Source organism: Canis lupus, chromosome 2 (genome assembly GCF_003254725.2).
Source record: "Canis lupus dingo isolate Sandy chromosome 2, ASM325472v2, whole genome shotgun sequence".
Taxonomy (NCBI): Eukaryota; Metazoa; Chordata; class Mammalia; order Carnivora; family Canidae; genus Canis; species Canis lupus.
This window is the reverse complement of record NC_064244.1, coordinates 26,044,608-26,052,939: the sequence shown is the minus strand read 5'-3', so window position 1 is coordinate 26,052,939 and position 8,332 is coordinate 26,044,608. Positions and strand designations below refer to the sequence as shown.

The following is an 8,332-nucleotide window of genomic DNA, read 5'->3' as shown; positions in this document are numbered from 1 at the left end:
TGGGCTCTCCCGGAAGAATGTGAGTGAGGTAAAAATCCGACTGCTGTTGACTCTACTAATCACATAATAACAGAGCATAGGAAGTTTTAAAGGTGCAATGTGATACTTGCAAATTGCTTCACAAAAGGCCAACTGTCTCTTTTGGGATTTAGGCCACTGTTTTAACAAGTTTGAGTAGATCTGCATTCCTAGTGCCCTGCCACAGAGTGCTAATCCCACTCTACCACTGAAAGGATATGCACTGCAGAAATTGCTATCAAAATGGGAAGGTACTATGTGTCTACAGGTTATCTTTATGTGGCTCACTGCACTGCCCAAGGGATGGGGAACTGGTAGATTTCTTAGAAGTCAGATGTATAAGGAAAAAAAGTGAAGGCCCAGACTGCCAGCTCAGGTGTGTCACAATATACTGGAGGACAGTACAAAGGAAAATTAAATATTCTTCACCACATGAAGAAGGAAATCTATACTGTCTCAAATTTCTACCATGTGTATAGGGCAGAGAATGAACAGCTAAGAGCCATGGCAAGTAATATATACCGTATAATTAAAGATGAGTTGTTATTTGTCCCAGTCACCTAACTTTAACTTTTGGTTTCATTCTTAGACCTTTCTGAGGGCATCTATTGTAAAGTCATAGAATATTAGATGTGGAACTGTCCAGTTTTCCCAGCATCATTTATTGAAGAGACAGTCTCTTCCCCACTGTATGTTCTTGCCTCCTTTGTTGTAGATTAATTGACCATATAAGCATGGGTTTATTTCTGGGCTCTCTATTCTTTACCATTGATCAGTTTGTTTTTGTGCCAGTATTACACTGTACCATACGATCCAATAATCCCACTACTAGGTATTTACCCAACGAAAACAGAAACACTAATTCAAAAGATAGATGCACCATTATGTTCATAGCAGCATTATTTGCAATAGCTAAGATAAGGCAGCAGCTCAAGTGCCCATCAATAGATGAATGGATAAAGAAGATGTGGTATATATATAATATATATATAAAATATATACAAAATATATAAAATATATATAAAATGCATATATATATATATATATATAATGGAATATTATCCAGCTATAAGAAGAATGAAATCTTGCCATTTGGAATGACATGGGAGGACCTAGAGGGTACACTGCTAAGAGAAATAAATCAGTCAGAAGTAAATACCAAATGATTTCAATTATACATGGAATCTAGGAAACAAACAAATAAACAACCCCCCTCCCCTCAAAAAAGCAGACTCTAAATACAGAGAACAAACTGGTAGTTTCCAAAGAGAAGGTGGGTGGGGTAATGGGTGAAATAGGTAAAGGGATTAAGACGTATAAACTTTCAGTTATAAAATTAATATGTCACGGAGATGAAAAGTACAGCAAAGAGAATATAGTCAATAATATTGCAATAACATTGTGTGGTGACAGATAGTGACAACAGTCATTGAGATGAGCACTGAGTAATGTATGGAGAGCTTTGCGCAGTGGCAGTATCGTAGCCAATGAGGTTTATCTGAGGCGCGATTATTGCTAATTGAGTAATGTATGGAGTTGTTGAATCAATATGTGCACACTGGAAACTAATATAACATTGTATGTTAATTATACTTTAATTAAAAAAATTAGATCTGGAAGAGGCATTAGAGGTCACCCGGTGCAAAGGGTGGGTTAAGTCCTTTGAATGCAACTGGTCCCGTCTTTCTTTCTTTGTGAGAAATTTGGAAGCTCTCCACCAACAATCTGGGGCTTTTCTCTGGTGTTCTCTAGCCTCACAGATGCCATGCTTATTTCTGTTCTACTGCGGCTACACCACATAGATGGGGAGAGTCTCTGTGAGACCCTCTCTTAAATGGCTCCCCTGATTAGTCAGGCCCACCCAGGATAATCTCCCTCTTGATGAATACAAACGCCACTGTTTAGGGACTTTAATTATACATGAAAAGATCCTTTCCTTTTGCCATATAGCACACTAACTGTAGAAGTTATGATGGTTAATTTTATGTGTCAATTTGAATGGGCCAAGGGATGCCCAGGTAGCTGATAAAACATTATTTCTGGGTGTGACCTTGGGAGTGTTTCTGGAAGAGATTAGCACTTGAATTGGTAGACTAAGTAAAGAAGATCTGCCTTCACCAATGTGGCTGGGCATCATCCAACCCATTGAGAGCCTAAATAGAACAAAAAGATAAGGAAAGTTGAAATTCTTTCTAGCGCTGGGATGTCCATTTTCTCCTGCCCTGGACATCAGAGCTCTTGGTTCTCAGTCCTTTGGATTCTGGGACTTAGATCATTGGCACCCATGGCTCTCAGGCTTTCAGACTTAGACTGAAAGATCCTGACTTTCCTTGTTCAGCAGCTTGCAGAAGGCAGGTTGTGGGGCTTCTCAGCCTTCTCCATAACTGTGTGAGACAACTCCAACCATCTAGATCTATGTTTACATTATTTATCTATGTATAATCTATCCTTTTGGTTGTGTTTATCTGGATGCTCTAATGCAGGAGTTATCTCTTACCATGTTCACAGGTCCTGGCCATGCTCCAGGGGAGGAGATTTATAGGGTGTGTATATCAGGGGAGGAAACCTAGAAGGCTGTCTTAGAATTCTACCTACCACACGACCCTAAGTCCTGTCCTTTCTGGTGGCATGTTAGTTCTGTACTCCTCTTCCATATGCACTCCCATAGCTCAGCAGAAGCAACTGTATATAGAACTCTCCCTTGGGGGACGCAGAAGTTGTAAGCTGATTCTTCTCTTGGTCATGTATATTCCCTGTCCTAGAGAAAAGTGATAAAATGAGAAAAAGTATTTCACTGCATTTGGGGACACCTGTTCTTGAGAATAGAGAAAAGACCATATTTAGATAAATGCCTGATTTAGACTTCAAAAGGGAAAAAGAAACTATAGCTTACTTGAGTCCAGGCACACTAAGGGATAAAATAATTTTGCATACGATCTTGTTTTATTTCACATGGATGATTGCATTGAGTTTAGTTGTCATTACATTTTACCTTTATTTGTTCCTTTTCATAGTGACTAAGCAAATGAGAGCATGTCAGAATGTCAACCTGGTAACCACATTTGGAGGTCAAACTCTTGACATTATTCAAAGTTCATGACCGATCCTCAGCAAGTTTCCCAGTAGAAACCTCCTGAACTCATGAAACTAATTCTTGAGAAATGTAAATGTTTTGTAAAATAGTTTTGGATTGTGTCATGGTTGTCAATGGCTCATGAAATTCATCCAGTATGGCTATTTTATAACATTCTCTGCTTCACCTGTTTCTGACTAAAATGGTTTGGGATGGTGTCACAGAGAGACCTGATACCTCTTAAAGCTGGGAAAACAATACATTCTCTTCAAATTGAGTGTATGGATAGACGAGATTAACTCTAACTTTCTTCTGAGACCAAGCACTTTATCTAGAATTATGCCCTTGCAAATACAAAACTGTTTGTATCCTGAAAGAAATTATAGTTGTGTCATGATGCTAAGCCATCTGGTGTGAGAAAAAAAAAAATCAGTCACTTGTCTGTTGAATATTCTATTTACTTAATATCAACTGGCTAAATATTGTTGGGTATCTTTATTTACATCTACAGCTGTATCTATCTATAGATCCAAAATGTCTTGTAGAAAAGCATTGCTTGGGTTGCTCTTTGGATGGCAACTAGCAGTTTCGTTGGGGCCAAGAAGATTTCAAGGAAAATAATGGCTCCTAATGCTCACATGTGGTCTCCCAAACATATTTTTTCCTTTATCAGCTAAGTCCATGATCACTGCCAGAAAAAGTGCTCTTTGCTGCCAAGGTAAAGTTCAACAAATGTAACTACTCTGCTCATTCTTTCCTTCGAGATTACACTGGTGGTAAAATATATGAAGGTAACATCTATTAATTCTCCAGCCTTAAAATAGTCAATTACCTACGTCCAAGATTAATACAGTTCTTTTTTTTTTTTTTTCAATGGAAAAGAACTTGGATTTTGTGACTGGGTCTGGCTGTCAGGGAAACAAAATAAATTATCAACAAAAATCCTAGCCCTCTGAATAAGATGCGTTTGTCTTTGTTAACTAGAATGGTGGCCTTGACAATACCTAAAACCTGGTCCCATGAATGACTAGACATTTCTTTATTGGCCAGGCACAGTTCTCAAAATTGTCACCATAAGAATAATGAACTTGGAGTTTTAAAGATTTATAAAATTCCCTCTGATATCCATAAAGGACTGTGGAATAATATTTTGAAAAATATTATATTTATCCATGCCTTTTGAGTCACAAAAATTTTTATTATTATAAAAGCGATATATGCTCAAGATACAATTTTCAAATTAGTAAGGTGCAAAATGAAAATTATGTTCCTTACTTCTCTGATTTCTCCAGCCCACTACCCGGAGGCAGCCATGGTTAACACATTTTGTGTTTATTTGAAGAAATAAAGGTTTCTCTCCTCTTTCTCTCTCTCCTTCTCTCTAATACACACAAATACCACACACATAAATAGGATCATATTTTTATAAGTCAAAACTCTTCGAAGAAGTTGTCCTTATTTACATTTGAATGTTTCACAAAATTAGATGTTACACAACACTAGGACTTCTCAATTTTATTCTATCCTGGTGGAGAATATATATTTATTCAGTACAAAAAAGGAAAATCACCTGAAGATACAATCTTCATGTTGATGTGTTACAAAGCACAACCGTAAAACTTCAAAGGTAAATAGTGCACACAGTTTAGTTCTCAAATCATCAGATCACTTAACCATCTCCACCTGTTTACAAATGTTGTTATCAATAATTGTAGTTTGCTAAAATTTTTAGAAGGTGAATTGTTTTGTTGCTCCACTACTTAAAGTTTTTCTAACCAATTTTGAACAAAATGCAACCAAAATTTAGATGATTCACTTACAAAAAGTTCAATGTAATTGTTGAACACTTATGTTGAATTATAAAGTGGTTCTTCAAAGAATTATATATTTTGAGAACCCTATGATGGTGGCAACAAAAAGATGAAGGGTTCCTAAATTGTGTGTGTGTGTGTGTGTGTGTGTTAAACATTGGCTTCATCAGAAAAAAAAATATGATAAAAATGCCTGTACATTTTAAGAAAAATAGCTTACATTTCATTTGGTAGATATCAACAGTCTACAGATTTCTTATTAGTACGGACATTACTGTTACCATGATTCTATACTCCACCTAAAACTGTATTTGTGTTATTATCACCTTAAAAACAAAAACTTGATCTTTAGTGTTGAGACTTTCAACTGAATTTAAGATACCATTTATAATAATATCTTATTTTGTGCCATAAATAAAATAAAATTCCATCTATATATGGGATAAAAACTTAAAATACTTGTGGAAGTAACTTCTTTTTTTTTTAATTTTTATTTATTTATGATAGTCACATAGAGAGAGAGAGAGAGAGAGGCAGAGACATAGGCAGAGGGAGAAGTAGGCTCCATGCACCGGGAGCCGACGTGGGATTTGATCCCGGGTCTCCAGGATAGCGCCCTGGGCCAAAGGGCAGGCTAAACCGCTATGCCACCCAGGGATCCCAGTAACTTCTTTTTGAAACACATGATGACATCGACATAAAACTTCTGTCATTTGAGTTCTTCAGATGTCTTTTTAGTTTTCTTTGCAAACAGAGCCAAAATATTAGCAGTTATCCTATTTGGATGTGTACAAGAAAATGCAGAATTCAAAATAAGCAAAATTAATTTAGAAAAATAGCTGTTTGATCTAAACGAAAGTCATGTTCAGAAGGATATACACATTATTATCTCAGTTATGGGAGTCAATAAATTCCACCACCACTCCTTTTAAAGCTAGTTTGAATTGTATTTTAATCTTTTGAGGCCAACAGAAACTTGTCTAATATCAAATATTTTGATGTACAGTTGATCCTTGAACAACATGGGTTTGAACTGTCCAGGTCCACTTATACTAGGGTTTTAAAAATAGATAGAGTACAGTAAATGTATTTTTTCTTCCTTATAATTTGTTTTTAAAGATTCTATTTATTTGTTTGACAGAGATAGAGAGCAAGAGAGCACAAGCAGGGGGAGTGGCAGGGGGAAAGAGAGAAAAAGGCTCCCCGCTGAGCCAGGAGCCCAATTGAGGTGCTCCATAGGACCCTGGGATCATGACCTGAGCTGAAGGAGAGACTTAATTACTGAGCTACACAATGCCCCTCCTTATAATTTTCTTAATAACCTTTTCTCTAGCTTACTTTATTGTAAGAATACAGTTTATAATACACATAACACAAATTATGTGTTGATCAACTGTTTATGTTATCAGTAAGGCTTCCAGTCAACAGAAGATTATCAGTACTTAAGTTTTGGAGGAATTAAAAGTTACATGTAGATTATTGACTGCACAGGGGTGGGCACTCCTAATCCCTACATTGTTCAAGGGTCTACTGCAGTTCATATTAAAATAATCAGGTCACTTAGTTTGTATCTATGGTAAAACTATTATGCCCTTCCCTTAGGTAGGAGGAAGTGAGAGGGGATGTTATGTGTGTTTGGGGAGGAGTAGATGGGAGAGGTGATAAATTCAATTATGTGATAGTTCTCTGAGCTACAGGAAGGGTAAGTGATAAAACTTACACTTTCTTGGTCTTATTTTTATCCTAAAAAAAAAGTTTCAATAATGCAGTACCACGTATTTGAATTGAGAATGGGATGTTTTTGAAACATAAATTAGAGAAAAATAACAGCAAATAAGATGTCCTCCCAAAAGAAATGAATGTAATCCATAACAATGAGAAGAATTAGAAGAGTATTAGTGGTTTTCAGTTAAGACCTACGGTTACTATATGTGGCTACGGTTACTATATGTGGGAAAACAATGATGAGGTTTTCGTTTGTTTGTTTTGTTTTGTTTTTAACTTAACTACTGGAAGAGTAAAGCAGTGTGCTTGGCTTTTAGAAAACATTCTCTTAGAAAATGGAAAACAAAGTGCATGAGGGGGCTCCTTGTGAGTGAAGAGCAACCTTCTCCATTAAAAGGCCTGTAGAAAAGGAGCTATAATAGTGACAGGTATTTTAAAAATTTTATTACCTTATTTCTGTGATATTTTAAATAAGGAAATTTTAGAAGCAACATAAATGTTTTATGAAAGGAAACCATTCCGTAAATTATAGTACCCCCAAAGTACCAGAATACTAAATTTCATTTTTCAGAAGAAAACTGAATGAAACATCAATAGTATATAATAAAATGTCAAGTAAAGGGATCCCTGGGTGGCACAGCGGTTTAGCGCCTGCCTTTGGCCCAGGGCACGATCCTGGAGACCCAGGATCGAATCCCATTTCGGGCTCCTGGTGCATGGAGCCTGCTTCTCCCTCTGCCTGTGTCTCTGCCTCTCTCTCTCTCTCTCTCTCTCTCTGTGTGTGACTATCATAAATAAATAAATAAATAAATAAATAAATAAATAAATATTAAAAAAAAATAAAATGTCAAGTAAAAAGAATTAGGTCCAAAATGTGTAAGTACCTTTGATTCTTTTTTTAAAGCAAGATTTTATTTATTATTTATTTATTTATTTATTTATTTATTTATTTATTTGAGAGAGAGAGAGAATATAGTAGGGGCAGAAAGGGATGGGGACAAGTAGACTCTGTGCTGAGTATGGAGCCCTCCATGTGGTTCCATCTCACAACCCTGAGATCATGACCTGAGCTGAAATCAACAGTCAGTCATTCAACCCACTGAGCCATCCAGGCACCCCATAAGTACCTTTGATTCTAATGAAAAATATATGTCAATATGTTACAAGACTCTCTCTGAAAAATGAGATTATGGGTGATTTTTGTCTTCCTGATTATCATTTTTATATATTCCACATTTTCTGCGATAATGAGAAAAACAGATATTTATAATTTATCTCATGAAGTTTTAATGTCTCCAAGGAAGAGTATTTAATGATCTTCAGAGCTCATTCCAAATGTTTTATGATAGTTCTAATTCCATCGGCTGACTAGACTATCTTTAAATGCAAAATGTAGTGATAAACAGACCATGCTGAGGATTACTCTGGCTAAAAATGATTATTCTCTGTGTTACCTAGCACTTCGCTTCTCAGTGTGGTTCAGGGACCAATGGCATTGGCTTCATTTTGGGGCAGAGTGGGGGTGAGGATCTCTGTTAGAAAGGCCAAAACTCTGGTCCCACCTTATACCTATTAAATTAGAATCTGCATCTTAATAAGATCCCCAGGTGATTCATGGAACATTATGGTCTGAGACCACTGATGTAGAACTTTCGGTTGTGGGAATTTTAGTTGGTTTGTTTTATGCTGCCCTTGGGGTTGCATT

At 36.4% G+C, this 8,332-nt stretch overlaps 1 non-coding gene across 1 annotated transcript; it reads left to right on the top strand.

Annotated features, from left to right (window-relative positions):
• The first annotated feature begins 1,476 nt into the window (after positions 1-1,476).
• Positions 1,477-1,623, top strand: LOC112659134 (U4 spliceosomal RNA). Its single transcript, XR_003136204.1, has one exon. It is a non-coding gene; the product is annotated as a U4 spliceosomal RNA (small nuclear RNA).
• Positions 1,624-8,332: the final 6,709 nt, after the last annotated feature.